Raw genomic sequence first — 19,625 nt, forward strand, 5'->3', positions numbered from 1 at the left:
GGGTTGGTCTCTGTTCCATGCTTCTGGTCCTGAGCTTGTTGCTAGGGTGGCTTGGGGCTCATCCAAGGCAGGGGATGGCCAGTTTCATCGTTTCTTACCTCTGGTCACGGACTAGTTTATTTCCACTGCCTTTTCATTTTTCCCTTAAGTGACTCAATGGACTCAGCCCTGCTGAACCACAAAGGTGCTCTTGGTGGGGGGGGGGGGGGGGGGTGGGGGCATGGGGAGTTGGAGGTAAGGCTCATGCTGTAAAGGAGGTTTTCTTCCTGCCTCCCCAACTGCCAGCCCTCCCTCCCTCCCTTCCTCCCTCCTTCCCTCCCTCCCTCCCTCCCTTCCTCCCTCCTTCCCTTCCTGTGTGTCAGTGTTCTGCCTGCATGTATGTCTCTGTACCACATGCACTGCCCTCAAGTCAAAAGAGATCAGATTCCCTGAAACTGAAGTTACAAATGTTTGTAAGCCATTCTGTGGGCCCTGGGACTTAAACCCAGGCCCTCTGCAAGAACAGCCAGGGGTCTTAACCACTGAGCCACTGCTCCAGCCCCAGAAGTGTTTCTCTGTCCTGAATTCAGATTCAGTTTCTCTCTTCCTCCTCTTCTCCCTCCCTCCCTCCCTTCCCATTTGTTTGGACCATGCTGTGGTGATTGAGACCAGGGTCTCGGATACCTCAATTCCTAAAAATAGGTTTTCTGTTTTGGTTTTGTTTTGTTTCTTGAGATTATGTTAATTTTTCTCACTGTATAGCCTAGGCTACTCTGGAACTCACCAGGTAATCCAGACTGGCCTCGAACTCACATTGGTCCTCTACCAGGGACCAGCCTCAGCAGTTTCAGGGGTCTGAAGGATGGGATGCCTGGAAGGCGCAATAACTACTCAGAGACAATGTTTGTGCAAGCTGACAGGTCACTTCGGCCTTCTGCAGTTGCTGAGTTTCTTTGCTTTCCTGCCTTCTCTCAGCTTCTCTAACTTCTCTCAGCTTCTCTAACTTCTCTTAGCTTCTCTTACTTTAGTTTCTGCTTTTGCCCTGGTAACCTCTGACTTTTATTATCATAAGAAAAGGGGAACAGGGCCAGCGGTGGTGGTGGTGGCGCACGCCTGTAATCCCAGCACTCAGGAGGCAGAGCCAGGTGGATCTCTGTGAGTTCGAGGCCAGCCTGGTCTACAGAGTGAGATCCAGGAAAGGTGCAAAGCTACACAGAGAAACCCTGTCTGGAAAAACTAAAAAACTAAAAAAAAAAAAAAAAAAAAAAATTAAAAGGTGGGGGACAGAAAGGAAAGGGGAAATCACCCAATATAAAATGTTCTCATGATTCCAGAGATTATTCTTAGAAAGTCACCAATATATTCTTCATCATTTTTTACTAAACACAGAAACTATCCCAGACTTAACACCAAAGCAAGCATAGTCTATTTTTATTATTAATGATTACACAATATTCTGAGAACTTGTCCCAGAGGCTAGCAACATGCAACTTAACAAAACAGGTAAAAATAAGAACAGTGGTCAATGTACCAGTCAGTCATTTTCTTCTCACACAGGCTGCTCCAACCTCAAGACCCCTGTAGCCACCTAAGTTCCTCCTCAGCCCTCTGCAAACACTAAGCCCCATGACTGGTGCGCTATAGTGACCTCAGACAAGAAATCTGTCCCTGCAAGTCAGCAATTTTTGTCCTTCTTTATCCAACGTTCCAAGGAAGACTTAATCTAATTTTCAGTTTCTATGAAAAGAAGCTCGCCTTTTCTGGCAGTTTCTTTTAATCTAGGAACCCAATAAAGCTTGTAGCAATCATTCCATTAATTGTCACATTATCTCCACACTCCTTCAGGAGGAATCAAAATGTCTGGATTAAAGTTGCCATCTTCCTTTCTTGGTGGAGGTCACTATTTTCCTCCTAGGTTCCCACACTTCTAGTTTGTCATCCCATCTATATGTTACTCCATCCACAGTCTTCAGCCAGTGCCCCTTAGGGTCTCAAGTTTTACACAATGTCCTTGGAATATCCTCAGAAACTGAATTATTCATCATGGCCAATTTAAGTCCAGTGTGTTGACACACATCATACCATGTCCTATAGTTGACCACACATTCGGTACAGTTTATCCAAGCATAAAAAGCTTCCCTAGGCTGCAGGTTCTTTCCCATGAACTGCGTTACTGCCTTGACCCCAGCCTGGGTGATCATCTCTGTACAATTTCCTGTGAAATTTACTTCACTCCTTTCCTGCATCACAGAAATCACCATTGATCTAGGAACACAGAACATGAAGATCAGATAGAAGAAAAAGACTAGTATTACAAGAAATATTTATAGGGAGGAGGGCATGACATGTGCACGCCACAAAGCATGACCTTGGGACACGTAGGCATTTCTGCCTGGGCCCTCTAGAGGCATGCTAAGCAGAAGATCCGGAGGGCAACACACAAAGGGTTGATGGTCCACAATCTTGGGTCCCCTTTTCTCCAATGTCTGCTGGCAGCACGTCAGCCATCTTATATGCCGTCCCTGGCAGTCCTGTCCAAGTCTCTCCCAAGTGTTGGGATTACAATGGTGAACTCCCATGCCTGGTTTAGAAACGTAGATTCCCCCCGCCCCCTCCAGCTCAGGACCGAACCCAGGGCCTTGAGCTTACTAGGCAAGCGCTCTCCCACTGAGCTAAACCCCCAACCCCAGATTTTCTTCTTTTTACAGAGACAGAGTATCTCTACATAGCCCTAGCAGTCCTAAAACTAACTATATAGAACAGGCTGGCCTTGAACTCACAGAAATCTACCTACCTCTGCCTCCCAAGTTGCTGGGATTAAAAGTGTGCATCACCATGCACCATTTAGAAGTAGATTTTCTTGATTAAAATGAACCTTAAGCTCCAAAGCCCATTTAAAACCCCCAGAACTCAGGCTCCGCAATTTCAGGTTCAACCTTTTGGCCCCAAAGGCCACATTTGGCAATTGACTGTACAGGTGTCCGTTGTAAGGGAAGGCATCCAGGCAGCCATATGCTTGCTCACCTGGTGGGAATTTTCCTGAGCAGCTGTCCCCTCCTACAGGTGCCCCCCACAGGTGCCCCTGTGTGACAGTGCCACCAGCGGGCCTTTGAGGATCACCCAGCCCTGCAGAGGGAAATCCCACTCCAAGAGGCCTGAGGAATTAAGGCACTCATGACAGTCACAGGCCATCTAGGAGAGTTCTGTGGGAGCAATTCCACCATGCAGGAGAGAAGCCTAGAGGCAAAGACCTCGGCAAGTGCCTTTAACTTGAGGTCAGGGAGGAGTCCACAGACGGTGTGGGGTGGTGGGGGACTTGTGGGTGTGATAGTGCTGATAGTCAACAGCATAAAGAGGCACCATGGACCAGAACAGGTCTTACCACGCTGGTGCACTTGTTACCTTGGACAGAGTACACGCCTGTTTGTAAAACGCTGAGGCATCAGTGAAACCCGACATGATACCCATCACCTGCAGTAATCAGTCGATGTTGTGCCTCAGATGAAAGGATAGCACCTTGAGACATCCTTCACAAAACGAAAAGCAACAGTCTCAACAGCACGACTTAGCTGAAAATGCACCTCAGAGTCAAATCCTGAAAGTTCTCACAACCATTTCCACCTACCTTTTGGGCATTCTCCTACTCACTTAGAAATAAACTCCATTATCAGGCAATCACAATTTCCCAGCTGGCCTGCTAAACAATAGAGGCCAGAGTGGGCGACGGGGGTCACCACCTGATCCTGCCTTTCACAGGCTCAGACTCCGGTTCTGCATAAAGAGTTTTTAACTGAAAAGTATTGCCGGGGAGACAGCTCAGTCAGTATTTACTGTGTAAACACGAGGGACTGAATTCAATGCGCAGAACACGCACTAAAAAGCCAGTCATAGCCGGGGTGGCCGGGGCGCACGCCTTTAATCCCAGCACTCAGGAGGCAGAGCCAAGCGGATCTCTGTGAGTTCGAGGACAGCCTGGCCTACAGAGTGAGTTCCAGGACAGGCACCAAAACTACACAGAGAAACCCTGTCTCAAAAAACCTAAATAAATAAATAAATGAATGAATGAATGAATGAATGAATAAATAAATAAATAAATGAATGAATGAATGGATGAATGGATGGGTGGATGGATGGATGAATAAATGAATGAATTAATTAATTAATTAATTAATTAATTAATTTTAAAAAAGCCAGGCACGATGGAGTTCACTTGTAATGGCGCTGAGGAGGGAGGCTTGCTAGCTAACCAGCCTAGCCTGCTCAGAAAGTTCCAGGTCAATGAGAGAACATCACAAAAGTGGATGGCTCTAAGAATGACGCCCAATGTTAGTAGTTAGTCTGGGATACCTTTGAACTCATGACCCTCATGTGTCAGCCTCCTGAACAGAAGTCCAAGGGTAGATGATGTACCCCCAACATTTGCTGTTTTGTCAACGTGCTTTTAAAATGTTAATATTAAAACGCTTAACAGAGGAGAATATAAGAAATATTAGATACCTCATGTGTGAAAAAAAATGACACCCAAGATTGACCACGTGCCTTTACATGCACCCAAACATACACACCCACTCACATAGAGACAGAGTTTTAAAGAAAAAAGAACTTAAGTAAATACCTTAGGTCCCCTACAGATGGTTCTTCAAGAGAACTGCCAGATGCTGCCTTTGTCTCCCTCCCTCCCCCCACCTCCTTTAAGGACTTAAAAGTGTCCTCTGCCTCTGGAGAGAAATAGCTCTATACTGCTGTCCACTCCAGTAGGAGCCTTATCCAGACCCAGCTTTTCCAGACCTTTGGCCCGACCCGGCCAGCTGACCCAAACGTTCTGTGATTCATTTCCACCTAAGCCAGGTGACCTCTCTGGTTCTGTAGAACTCTACTCCACACTGGGATTTGGCACACTAATCTATTTCCATCCTTTGCCTTTACCTGTGGGTATGAGTCCTACCCACATTCGCCAGGGGAACTACAGCCTAGCCCACAGGTTTTGTTGGCTACCTCTTGACCTGGAGCAGAGCTCCTTGACTTGAACGATGAATCTGCCAGCCCCAGTCCTGGGTCTTAGAACCAGTTCCTAGATGATGCTGTGCGGCACCGTAGGCCACTCTAGCACAAGGCTTTAGGAGTTCCCCCACACTGGCAGCGAAATCTGCAACTCTTGGAAGACTCGTTACACCCCAGAGTGATGGGTCCCACCCAGAGTGTTGCTGATTTCTGAGAATGGGGAGGGGCCTGGAAATTTGCATTTCTAACAAATTCCCGGGTGGTAAGATGTTGCTGATGCAGACGTTCTGCAGAAAAATCTACTGCTCTCTGGAAGATCAAGGAAGGGAAGGCTGCCCAGCTCGACATACAACGCCCGAGACCAGATGTCTGTCTGGAAATACTCTAAGAAGGAAAGAACTGGGCAGATGACAGAAGTGGGGGAGGGATGGCTAAGTCCCCCTGTGTGAACGCCTTGAAGTTCAGCCCCAGTCCTGAGGTCTGCCATTAGTGAGATGTTTAGCGAAATCAGGATGGGAGCCATCCTAACAATGAGCTCCTCACACACGTGCCTCAGTCACTCAAGGATAATTAAATGCAGGCCTCGAGAAGACTGCAGGCAGGTGGTGGGCTCTGCAGTCCAGAGTCTGTGGGGTCTGCAGGCTCCCAGATCTCTACTGCTGATCCCAAGACCAACGGCTGAAAAAAACGAGGAGGCCAAGGTTGGACTCAATCATTCTCCTCTAGCCATGGACAGGAATTGGTGGGATCATCGAGGGCTCAGGACGCGGCAGAGGCATCTTTGCCTTCTCTTCTTTTGTTATTTTGTTTGTTTTGTTTGTGGGTGTGGTTTACGACAGGATCTCAAATAATGCTAGCGGGCCTCTAACTCCTGGAAATCTGCCTACCTTAGCACGTCCGGCTACCTTCTCTTATTTCTTCCTTTCTTTCTTTTTTTTTTTTTTTTTTTTTTTTTGGAGCTGAGGATCGATAAGGAGTCTCTCTTAGTCGACTTGAGTACCCTACTGAAGGTGAAGCTTGTAGCTTATTTGAGAGCTGACATTGTTGTGCCCAGATCGAAACCCCCAGAGAGAGACCACCCACCGAAGATGAACATGCCGGAATGCAAAAGCAAGGTTAATTGAAGTAATTCAAGCCGAGAGGCAGGGACCTCGTCAAGCCTTCCAACACAGTAGAGGCTGGAGGAGGTGCCCGCCTCTCTGCAAGCTCAGGTTTTAAAGGGAAAAAAAACACAAGGTTACATCAATTAAGGGTGCTAGTACGGGTACAATTCTGATTGGCTCACTTCTAGGGACTTCCTAGAAATCATGGCTTAATCTTACTTCTAAGGGGATGGTTGCTTGTCGCCATTTTTCATTGGCTGCCCTCAGGTAGGGACATTTCTGTGGTCAGTTACCCTGGAAACCAGGGTTGGAACATTCCTTGGTTAAACTGTCATCACCGAATGAATACCTTGTGACTCCATACTTTGCACTTTCTAATTTCTGGAATCTGGGTTGACTGATTCCAGGAACTCAAGGCCTATACCTAAAATGGAGAAAGCTTAGGCCTTATTTCTAAGCTGGAGGCATCTTGTTCTTATTTTGGTCTCACAACATCATTAACTGACTTCCCTGCAGGCTCTCTCTAAGACTCCACTCACTTATGCAGTCTCTTAACCCCAAGACCACACAGTCTTCTCAGACCTTTGGAAGACTCACTTGCTCTGTGTAGGTTGCCCACAGTCCCTGCATGGGAACAAGGAAGACGGCATTTGGGGCCACGTGGTTTCTCTAAGATAGATATAGGCCTCAGGGGTTCAAGAGGCATATGTGAAATAAATAGTCATTTTAGAATTTTGGCAGGGACTTTCAGGAGTGGCTGCCTCAAAGTCAACATCCAGCAGAAAGAGGCCTCTGCCCTTTATCCCATGAGCCCAGGACTGATTCTTCAAGCTGCTGCTTCTGCGTCCAACATTTCACAATACTTCGACAACCCAATAGGGTAGGGAATTAGACCTCAGAGGTCCATTGCTATCCCACACAGCCCCGGGTCACACTTCTTCTGAGACACTAGTTTCTCCAAAACCAAGTCCTCAGATCCAAGTTGTCACACACTGAGTGCTTAAAGAGTCCCCTGCAGACCTCTCCTCTGATCTCATTGTCTTTTTCCAAAACCATATCCAGGTACCAAGGATCTTGGAAATCAAAGGTCAGGTCTCTTATATCTGCCTCTCACAAACTAAAAGAAAAAGCGAAGAAACAGTAGGGTTGCAGCTTTGGCTCCAGAGAGAGGTCCTGAGCATGGATGTGGGAGGATTACAATAGTGTGGGCAGGATGGCAATGAACCTGGACCACAACACCCTGCTGAAGGTTGGATTCTCTTTGTCACTGGAGTCCACAAAGAAGCCACTGAAGAAGATATTCATGACAAAGTCTCCAGATCTGGGGAAATAAGAAAAATCCATCTTAACTTGGGCAGGCACACAGGATACTTGAAGGGGAATCCTCTAGTTGAGGATGAAACACACAAGGGGCTCAGACTGCCGTGGAGGGACTCAATGGTCAAGATTTGATGGAACAGTCAGTCAGTGTCGACTGGTGTTTTGTTCTGGGTCCACCAAAGGGCAAGAGGAGAGGTGGCCAAAGATGAAACAGGAGTCCAGACCAGAGATGTTGTTGATAGATCCTCTACTGACCAGGGGGTCTCTCCACAAGTCCATTTGGTTAAATGTCTTGGATAAATAGGGCTGGGGTAGAACTTGTGTTTGTATTAATTTCTTACCCTGTCTTCTTAGTATTGCTTTTGAATTTAAAAGAAAATAAATGTTCCATTTTGTTTTCTACAAAAAAGGAAATGTATACAGTATAATATACATAATATAGTTTCTATATGTTTTAAATTTGTATATTATGTTATAAAAATCTGAGTACAAATTGTAAATATACATTTATAAATGTATATGTATTTTTTAGAAGACAGAAATGAAATATACAGGGAAAGTACTAGAAATGATGTTATCAGTGGTGGTTAATGAAGGGACTCTGGCAGCTGGAGCATGGGCATGGCTCTGGCAGGAGATGGGAGAGACAGGCAAGACTTGCCAGACTCTGCACTTAGCTAAAAACCATTAGATGACATCCCTAAAACTACCACCAGTGTCTATTCCCTTATTAGCCACCTCCTCCTCCAGAGACTGACCACCAAGGTCCAGCTATCAAAGTATTGAAGTCCAGCCATCAAAAGCCCCCTTTGGCTCACCTAATTAACATGCCTAATTAAAATTTAAACACTTCGTCCTAAAAGGGATCTCCCCGTTTACCTTTCTAAACTGTTGTTTTCCTATGAGCCATGTCTGTCTCTTCTCTAGCCAGGGGCAGTCCTTTGTCCTCCAGGACATGTACCCCTGCCTCCCCCTGTTCCCTTCCCTTCCTCCCTCATCCTTATCTCCTGTCTGTGACTCTTATTCCTTGCCCTCTGTCCCTCTGGGACAGATAAATCTCCTTTGTGCTGAGAACCTGGTCTTGGGGTGTCCTGATCTGAAACCGAACTTTCAGTTACTGCTTTACAGTGATTTTTGTTTCTTCAGCTAGCAGAGAACAGATCACGGGACTTCTTAGCCTCCATCATTATATGACCAGTTCCTCATAGTGAATTTCGGGAGAGCTGGTTTTTGTTTGTTTTTACAGTGAACAGACATTGCTCCTTTAGGGGAAAGATTATCCATTATTACTTCTAATCCCCTCAGAGCACACATAATCCAAGACCACTGCCTTCAAGGGTCCTGTCTAGTCTCTGTGCCTTGCTCTTGTCATGTATGGCCTTATCAGGTCCTCACCCTGATCTCCAATGTGTAAAAAGCTCGCATCCAGAAACACCCATCTGTCACTTGCCCCAAGTATTAGTTTTACCAGAAGTGTACTATGGAAACCCATTGTCATCAGTTTACAGTGGTGCTCAGGAATCTGGCGCAGAGGTCACCTTCTCCCTGCAGAAGGCTTCCCTTTGTGTATGTCTCTGTCATAGTCATCTCTCCTTATAAGGTCTTGGGCTGTGTTTGGATTATGGCTCATACATATGACCTCATCCTAACCACTTAATCTCTCCTTTAAGACCCCTGTCTCCAAGTACAGTCACATTCTGAGGTACTAGGAGTTAGAATCTCAACCTATATGTTCTGTGAGGACACAATTCAGTTGACACCGTCTCTTTGTAAGCATCCAAGTAATGTGCCTGTCATTTTGTACAAGTCCTAAGACATCCTCAGAACTACGTGGGCTTTCTGGGCTCTCTCCCAGGTCTCTACTGAGGATACTGCTATCTGGTACACTCTGTGCCCTTGTGCAGATAGAAGTCACTGCTCAGTGTTCACTTTAGGATTGCCAAGGGTGCTACCTGCTTGTGCCCACTGAAGGATAAATGTAAATGTTTGCATTCTGTATGTAGCTCAACCACTGCACCACTATGTCTGGCACCAAGTGAAAAGTTTCATGTTAAACCAAGTTTATTTAGTTTGGCTGATGTCTGTGAAGTTGCAAAAACTATGAAGCCAGATAGTGTTCCTCCCACACAGATAAATGTGGCAAATAGTCCTGGCATAAAGCTGGACTAATTACCAGTTAACATGAAGCAGTGAGTGTTGGCTGAAATTCAGTGGGAGTTGTGGAAAGTTGGCAAGGTCCTCTGCCTTCATGATACAAAGCCCACCCTTTGTCATGCCTACCACCCTGTTCACCAACACCACTCAGGCAAGGGATGTGCCCTTACATGTTGGAGCCATCCATTCTGCTTCATAAGAAAGCTCACCTTTCCAAGGCCCCAACTTCAATGTAGAAGGAAAACCACTTGGAAGATTCCTAAACCTCCAGGCCCTCTCTGCTGAGTGACATCTCCCCTGGCCCATGGTGGACTCATGGACCAGAGAACTCAACGAAAGGGAAGACCACAAGCACTAGTCTTTTCTCACAGTCCAGTCTGAAGACCCTTTCTCAGTACACCAGCTTACCAAACCGAATAATGACCCCTTTGAGGGTTCACACGAAAGCAGGGTCATGAAGAAAGAAGAAACAGTACAAGGTTCTTGAATGTGCATGGACCAAATTTCGTTCGGAGTCAAGCCAGTATTTTTCAGAGGTTAAGCTCTGGGCCATGAAGGAGTGAGTGTTGCGAGCTCTGGGGCTCTGGAGGTTGTTCCAGCAGCGCCTTCTCTACTCATTCTAAGTGGCCCTCGTAGACACTATCTCCACACCTGCCTTCCACCTGCTGGAAACTTGATGTTTCTCCCTTCTGACTTCTCATTCTGTCCAGATGTTGCTTCCCTACCTCACAAGGAAATTATGCAGGTGAGCGAAGGCATGCCCGCCCTTATCACACTTAAGATGTTTGGCAAGCCTGAGCTATGTGAATGCCAGGTATTGCAAGAGGAGGCTTCCCCTGGGGCTGAGCTTCTCGGAAGCCCATGTTGCCTTCCTCCTCACTCATCCTCACCTGCTCCCTCTCCTCTGGGCCTTGCTGAATCTCTCAAGAATGTGTCGCCCTGTCTTGAGTTGTGTCTGGGATAATGTGGCCTTTCCTGCAGTGACTTTCTCTCATACCTAGTTCTCCTCCCCATGTGTACCCTCACATCTGCTTGTCACTTCCCCTGACTGTTGGTTCATATCCAGATGCAAAATCTGACGTCTTCTCATGCATCAGTTAGAGTGAAATGAGGCTTTAACCAATCCTTTACACTGAGGCCATCCACGGTGGAAGTGGGTGTTGCCATAAGGGTACCCCAGATGCCTCACCAGTGGCCAGAATTCCACTCCTGAGTATTTGCCCAACAGAAATGGAAACCCTGTGTACCAAGAGACCTACAGAAGAATTTTCATTAGCAACAGATTCATTCACCAAAGAGGAACAGACAAGTAGATTGTGGTCTGTGTATATAACCAAATAACAGCAATGAGAACCCAAAGTTCATGTCTCTAAGATGACAATGTTGGTGAATCTCTCACACACATAATGCCATACAAAAGAAGCCAGTCATAAAGGAGAGCCTACCACGTGACTTCATCTATATTCCATACAAAAGACAGGAAGTCCAGACTGATGTTAGAAGTCAAGACATTGGGTACCATTGAGGACTTGAGTGCTAGGAATAATATATTGCATACTTAGTTAGAGGTACAGAGTTCGTTTTTTAAAAAAAAGAATGAATTTTGTATTTGTGTGTGTACACTTTTCTGTATGTTATACTTTAGTAAGAGCACTTGAAATATTGAGTCCCTAATTCCTAATTCTTGCAAGATCTAGTCCCAAGCAGTGACCGCCTTGGCATTTTTTCTGTCTGGCTCTACAGCTTGGTAATTGCTTTCTCCACCAAAGCTAACCAGCATAGAGAGCTTTGATTTGAGACCAAGGGTTATCACAGATCCAATCTCTGGCACCAACCTCTCTTATTCTTTGCCAATTGCTTTCCCAGCCCGAAATACTTCATTAGTGATTCTGGTAGGTCAACAATAAACATGTTAACACATGCCTGTGCATTCAAAGCAGCCATTGCAAACTTACAATGCTTTATACTATTTCAGGGGAAGGGAGTGTATGGAACTCTGCCTCCCAAATGTATGTGTCCAACAGCATTTGATAAGTCTTCACTGTAGCAGTCCTGAAGATAGAACTTGTGACACTTCTGCATGGATGTGGGAACTAATTGTCATTGTCAACTTTGGCCTCCCCAAGAGATGCCCAGAAGGCACAGCAGTGTCTGTGTAAGGCAGAGGGTTCTTCCCAGGAGGAGCAAAGGCAGATGCTCTAATGTGATAACCAGAGTGGCTGTAGGCAGAGCTCATGGCCAGCATCTGAAGACCTTCCAGAGAGTAAAGATGATGGTGGTGGCCATGAGACTCCCTTAGCTTCACAAGTACCTGTCACAGAGTCCTGGTTCCGCTCAGCACTTCTCACCCTGCCCTACCCTAAACCTCTCCAGCCCCTGACTTCGCTCCCCCAGCTTCTCTTTCCTGTATAACACAGCTGTATTGGCCATAAGTTCCCTTGGGCTCTTTGTTCTCATTCTCTTGGCTCTTCTCCCTTTCCAGGTCCACTCGCTGGACTCCCTCTCTTTTTTTCCTCTCTGGCTCCCTCTCTATGCCTCCTATAGCCTGGCCTATCCTGCTAGCCATGTTCAGTCTTCCAGATGCCTCTGGCTGTTCACTCCCTCATATCTACAATAAAAACCATCCCTTCAACCAAACTTGGGGGCAGTCATGTCCTCATTTCATTCAACACAAACTACAGATCAAGTTGTCAGTTCGAGAGGTCTGAGTCAAGAGAAGCTCAAGTTCAAGGCCAGTCTCGCTTAATCATGCTTTCAAAATTCTCAGAGACAATGAGATACATAGAACAAGGAATTCTAAACTGATGGAGGAGCATGGCATTGTCTGCCCCTCCTCTAATCTTCCAGCTTTCAGCTAGGAATCTCCACCCTTTCCTGGTCCATTCATGTCTCGACAGCCCAGGGGTTGCCTTAAAACATAATCCCACTCTGGTCCTGCTTTCTAAGTCTCCACTGTTTTCCCTAGAACCAAAGTCTACCTCCCAAGCTCCTTCCCACATGAGATGAGTAGCAGCCTTTAGCACTCCTGGCTGCATATCACAGTGCTTCTAAGACGAAGTACCGGAGTCTTTGTGGGTGGGAATGTGTTAGTCACTTTATCGTCACCGTGACCAAACATCTGGCACAGATGAGGGAGGAGGATTTATTTTCCTCACAGTTTGAGAGGATGCCATCCATGGTTTCTTTATTGACCGAGGCTGTGTGATTTTTCCTAAGGAGGTGTGAACAAATAGCTCTTCACCCCCAAAAAGCCACAATGACAGACTAAAGAAAGCATTCCACTCAAGCCTAGCTTAGTGACCAGTGGATTTTCAGAGGCTGTAAGAGGAGGGTGGGTAATGCGGTTGCCTACAGGAGTGTGGCTGACTAAGGTAGCTGTATGACCCTTCTTGTGGACTGGGCCTTAAAATCCAACTGGAGAACAGTTGGTTACACCCTAACAGCTGTTGTACCAATGAGCAATCTTGCTTGGCATGTGGTCATTGTAGACCTAAAGTCTATATAGCCAAGCAGGGCAGTTGGTGACAGTTCTCCCCCAGCAGCCCACATGGGACTTTCTGGTGCTATCAAAGCCAGACAGTGTGGAGGAAACTTCCAGGCCACCCCCATCTTGATTTTCCCACACCTGAATCCAAAGTGTACAATGCCTTTAGCAATAGGTGCTTACCATCTAGTCCTGGCATGCAGCCAACCGCAGTAGCAACAACTTTTATAATTTATGAGAGCTTGAGGCCCCCTTCCCCCTGGCCAACAACTCATAAGAATCTCCCTTCCCACTCACACAGTGTCTTCATTTAAACTCTTTTTTTTTAATTAATTAATTTATTTATTTTTAGTTTTTTGAGACAGGGTTTCTCTGTGTAGCTTTGTGCCTTTCCTGGTTCATTTAAACTCTTTAGCATCTTTTTTGTTTTGTTTTGTTTTGTTTTGTTTTGTTTTGTTTTGTTTTGTTTTGTTTTGTTTTTACTGTCCTTTCAGATACTTTTAAAAATCTACAAGACTGCCAGTCATGGTGGCATGCCTTTAATGCCAGCACTCAGGAAGCAGGCCAACCTAGCCTACCTAGTAAGTTCCAGGCCAGCCAAAGCTACATGATGAGACCTTAGCTCAAAAAACAAAAGAAAAATATCTGTAAGGCATAAAACATTTCGCATTGTACAGTGAAATCTTCTTATGGAGGATGGACAAGATTTCTAAAGGCCCACTGTCATCCATTCCTGATCTTGGGCAGCTAAAGGGATACCAAGAAAACAATGCTAACAAATGTCCAGTACAACATTATCTCATCATGTCTCTCAATTGTTTCGTCTAAAGGACGATCTTGGGTACGGCAGCATGAACAGAAGCCAGCACCCTTTCTAGCTCTCCACGTCAGCCACCTTTCATGAGCCACCTGACTTCTTGTTCCTTGATCCTGCTGCTACAGCAGGGCTGGCTACTGGCTGTCCCCTCCCTGTTGACCGTATCAACAGAGCTCAGCCCAGCTCAGGCCCAAGGTCTTCACTCTAGCCACCATGCCTGCCTCTGGAGTTGGATCCTCCGTTCAAAGACAGTACCATAGTCTGTCTTTCTATTGGCCGCACATGGCTGTCAAAAACTGGGCACCAGGGCAATCGAACTGGGAAACCAGGAAGAAACACACACTGCAAAGTCAGGGGAAGATAAACACTCAGCCCAAGTCTTTCCATTTGCATTGTTTTGTTATTTATGCATTCTGTGAACTGCTTCTCAGGCTCTAGAACCTTCCAGGTGCTTCCAGCACAGCACTGACTCTGTTCATTTTCTCCCTAAAAAGTCCAGCTTGACACAGATCTCACTCCATTTGCCTTTGGGTGACCCTGACAGACCCCTTTTTTGTCCTTTCTTGTCCCCTCTTGAGTTCAGTTACTGAATCTATTTGCATGCTGCTCTAAATCATTCAAATCCACCAGCTTCTCCTATCTTATAAGGATCACGCTCCACCAAAGCCACTGGAGGCTCAGAGCATTCCCTGGGTCCCTGCTGAATCAGTCTCTCTCTCTTAACTCTCCTGCAAATCCAGCCCTACCCAGCTTGGTGAATCACCATCACCCACCACCCTCTCATACTCAGTTCCCCAATACTGCCTGTCCTTCTTGTATTGTCTGTCAGTCCCTGACATCTGTGGGGCTCTCATGAGCCAGTAAATAAATGTCCCTGATTGCTCCTAGGAGCCAATCCATTGGATCCTGGTTTCCCTTGTATTGCTTCAAGCTCTGTAGCCTTTCTCCCATGGAGGGCTAGACAGTCAGGTTAACCAGTTTTCCTGTTTCCATGGCACTCAGTGGATCCCATTCACCCCCACATCCCGTGGCTTCACAGACCAGGCTGTGATGCTTTCAGAACTTGTTTAAAATCCCTTCCAGACCAAGCGGTTTGGATACTGAGCATTCCCTGATTACACAGTGTTTGGTATAGCATCATCATTAAGGTTCCACCTACATGCTGGACCATGGATATTCCCTTCTTTTGTATAAAAGGTCACTCTCAAAGGGTATCTTTTATTGTCTTCACCTTGTTCTTTTCCTTCTTGTTATCAGCTCTTCCCCCAGGCTCCAAGTTTTGGATCCCAGGAAGAGCTCTTTAGCATAGATCTAATTTGTGTTCTCTTGTTGTTGTGCCCTGCTCGCTATAAGAAACAGGAAGCCGGCGTCTCCGTCTCCTCACATCTGCTTTCCTTGACAAATTGGAGGTGAGAGTGTAGGCATGTCCATACATCTTTTCCCCATTGTAAACCTTCCCCCGCTTATACAGGCAAGTTCTTTCTGGGAAAACAGCTCAGACTTATTTTTTAATATATTTATTTATTAATTTTTTTTCATTTTACATACCAACCCCAGTCCCCCCTCCCTCCCCTTCTCCCGCCTCCTCACCTCCCTCCCACTCTACCCCCATCCACTCCTCAGAGTGGGTAAGGCCTCCCACGGTAGTCAACGAAGTCTGGCACACCGAGTTGAAGGAGAGCCTAGCCCCTCCCCATTGTGTCAAGGCTGGAGCAAAGACTTCTTTACATGTCTCATTACTCACAACACAAACCCTGCAACTGATGCCACAGTCTGCTTTCAGTCCCATATGTGCTACTATAGGGGTTACAATATATTCTCTGGTTCCCCAGAGGTTCTAGGGGCATCCCCATAGTCACATGGTAGCTCATCAAGGAAGCACAGCACTCCATATCGTATAGAAGATGGCCGCCCTAAGACTCCCCCAAGGACGCCCATTCTCTGACAGCTTCCCATTGGCCGCACGTCCTATCACTCATCTCAAGGAGCTTTCAACTACTGCCACCTCAAGGAGGCGCATTATCTCATACCACATGGGCAAAGAGCCAGGGGGAACTGTATGCTCCTTAGGTGCTCCATCTCATACAGATTGGCCTTGGCTGCGTATGTCAGCACACAAAGCAGGACCATGCAGCTGTTCCTTCCCAGTGCAGGGGCCATGCAGCCTCTCCTCCCCAATGCAGGGCCATGCAGCCACCCCTCCCCAATGCAGGGCTATGAAGCCACCCCTCCCCAATGCAGGGCCATGCAGCTACTCCTTCCCAATACAGGGCTGCCTGGTTTGAGCCCCAGTTCATCTGAGCCTGGCTTCATCTGTCTGGCATGGTCAGACTAATGTGTACTAGCTTGACCCAGGGAGGCCTAGCATGGGTCTGCATGGGACCAAAGGGGATCCCAAAGGACTCCAGTAAGAACATCCGGGAGACTGGAGGGAGTCAGGGACATTTACACCCTTGGAAGAATGCGGTTGGATTCATGTGGTGTATGTCATTGGGGCAAGAACCTCCAGGATGCTTCATTTGCATACCTGTCCCTGTAGCCTTGGAGATGCATGATACATGCGCTTATCAATTGCTATGTGCATCTGGGCACATCAGCACTCACCCAGGGAAGTCTATCTCCTAGGGTCTGCCTGGGCAAAGCCAGGGGGGCAGCCAAACTCCCCGCCACTCTCCAGATGAGAAAATCTGGGTTTGAGGCATGCTTCGACCCCTTCTCAGCTTCTCGAAGCCACCTCTCTACTCATCTTTGGTTCTGTCGTCCCCGTTCATGTGCCAACTGTGTTGTGTGACTCTTCCTGAGTAGGCACAGATGAATGTCTGTTCACATGTTCAGAACAGAGAGGTCACGGATGATAGACTCAAGAAGCAACTCCACTCAAGTCTAGCTCAGTGCACCCGTGAGTTTATTGAGGCTACTTACAGGAATGTGAGGAAGGAGTGCACACGACTGGCTGAAAGGAGGCCATGTCACCCTGAAGCCCATCCAGAGATGACTGGGGCAGCCGTATCCCTGGAATTCCCTGCACTATGAAAGCTGGTGGCGCTGCCGGTAACTTGTCCCCTACCAGTTGTATCTCCTGGTGGGGGGTGGGGATGCTGGTGGCTCCTTTGGGTTTCGGCTTTCTGAGACTTGTCAATTTTGACTAGTTCCCAGGTCTAAACCAGCTTCCCTCTCTCTTCCTGGGCAGAAATGCGGCAGTTTGGAGAACTTCCTATACCACAGCTCCGTTCTCCGGTGCGAGCATCCTCACCTCACTGTAGACAGGAAGAGAGAAGAGGGCCAAGCAGGAAGTGGCCAAGGCAAGATGAAGCTCTCCAGGACTCTTCTTCCAACCAGGCCTGCCTTGTATCCGCTATAATGTGAGTCCACCAAAGGCTGAATCCAGTCGGTAGGTCAGAGCCCTCGGGATCTGAGCAGCATTGGAAACACTCTCACAGACACCCCAGAGGTGACTTCACCAGTCCCTTGAGTGTTGCTCAAGCCAATCAATTTGACCATCGAAACTAAGCACAACAAGGATGTTCTCGGTGAAGGTGACAGCCTGCTCCCTGGTTTGTAGTCGACTGTCTCTTGTTTCCCCTGGCAGAAGTGATGAGGGGCTTCTCAGCCTCTCTACAAGGGCACTAACTTCACTCATGGGGACTCTTCCTTCATGATCTCTTAAAGTCCCACCTCATCTTGGCGACTAGGATCTCTCTCTCTCTCTCTCTCTCTCTCTCTCTCTCTCTCTCTCCTTCCCTCCCTTCCTCTCTCATCCCCTCCCTACCTCTCTCCTTTTCCTTCCTTCCTTCCTTCTTCCCTTCCTTCTTCCCTTCCTCCCTTCCTTCCTGGCTGCATTAGTGATAGAGCTTGGCTAACCCATTCTATTCTCTTCCTTGGCATGTATGCGGGAATGATCTTCTCACACAGAAACCTTTTGAAATAGAGTGTATTTGACATCACAAGTTGTATCTTGATGGTCGCTGTTTTTACTTTTAAGTGTTCTTAACTAATCCAAGATCTAATCCAAATGAATTTACCAAATGAAGACCCATTTGTGCATACTAGAGTTTCCCTTCCCTTCCCCCGTCTCTTCTTTTCAACACACTTAAATTTCTGGTGTTTGTATGATGACAAGACATGTGCCATAGCCCCTGGGGTCCCAGAACACCCACACCCCAGGGGTGGCCCATTACACCCTGGTAGCCTGCCCATCACTGTCTGAGTGGGGAGACAATGCCTAAAGCCCTGGTCTCTCTGCTCCGGGAAAGAAGCCTCCCTCTTGCTCACTTGTTTCCACCCTTTAGAGCTGGAAGGCAGTCTGTGAGGCAGGGCTGGCTGTGCAGCGGCTGGCTCACACACTTCTCCTGTCTTGCTGGCTCCTTGTAGAGTCCTCCTTCTTCTCCAGCATGTCCTGTCCTCCACACTTCTGGGTGTCTTTGAGAACAGCCCTTTGTTCACTATCAAGAGGAATCTGCGGTCTCTTCATTTGGACATTGCTCCTACTCTGCCAAAGCCCTGCTCAAGGAATAGAGAGCCAAGGGGGGTGGGCAGCAGTGGGGACAGCACACAGACTCTGTGTGGAGGGATGAGGCCCCAGGCTGCATTGCTGCCAGGCTAAGTGGCCTTGGAGCTGTCTGAGCCTGTGACCCAGCTAGTGCAGAGTTTCGGTAAGACTAGAAGATTCTGGGTCCTTCTGCAGCAAACCCTAATTATGTCCTTACGTATGTATATTAACCAACAAATTTTCAGTGATAAATGTCTTTGGGTAGTAAAATATTAGAAGTGGTTTTTGTTGTTCGTTCGATTGTTTTCTCTTTCTTGGTTTCTCTATGTATCTTTTGAGCCTGTCCTGGATCTCACCCTGTAGACCAGGCTGGCCTCGAACTCAGAGATCCTCCTGCCTCTGCCTCCCGAGTGCTGGGATTCAAGGCGTATGCCACCACCACCACCACCCGGCTGTTTGTTTTTTGCTTCTCTGTATTTTGCAAATAATCTGCACAAGGATTGCTGTGGGGGGTGTTTGTGTCGTGTGTGTTCACCTGCACAGAGAGTTTTTACATCTACAAAGAAACGCAGACATTTTTTAAAAGAAGAAATGAAACACGTTTTTAAAGTCAAACAAACAAAGGTAAGGGGGGGGGGGGGGGGGCGCAGCTGGAAATCCTCAATCCAACTACAGTAGTTCTGCTGGGACAGCATGAGGTCACCGCCAGGCGGAAACTCTTTGTACGCTCTTCTGGCGCCATCTGCTGATTGTTACAGGGAGGACAGCTTAATTTAGTTTGCAAAGGAGCCCAGAACTGCGGACGCAGTGAACAGCCGTGGGATCACACTGAACACTGCATTATGTTTACAGGCAACCTTACCTATCCTTCCCTACAAAACTCACTTTTAATTTTGCTTTTCTCTAGTGATCACCCCAGAAAGGCCCAGTGTTTAAGGCCTGGGGACAGTCACCCCTCCCTGTGAGCCTCCCGCCATGGGGTGGAGGCATGATTTAACCCCTCCTCCTCACTGCGCCTGAGCCTCTCTGGTAGTAAAGGCCCCCAGGAAATAGACTTTCGGTCATTATCTGTGCACGGTTGCTTTCTGCTCCATCTAGCTCTACCTCCCCAGTTCTCACAGGTCTGGAACTTGGGGCTAACCTTGACCCTCAAGTATCCCGAGGGACTCCAAACAGCCCAAAGTCCTGCGAAGTCCTCCAGTTTGTCTCTGCTCACTCAGTCCTGCTTTCCCATCTAAGCAGGAGAAACCTAGCAACTCTTCCACCTTGATGGACTCC

Source organism: Onychomys torridus, chromosome 4, assembly GCF_903995425.1.
Source record: "Onychomys torridus chromosome 4, mOncTor1.1, whole genome shotgun sequence".
NCBI classification, from domain to species: domain Eukaryota; kingdom Metazoa; phylum Chordata; class Mammalia; order Rodentia; family Cricetidae; genus Onychomys; species Onychomys torridus.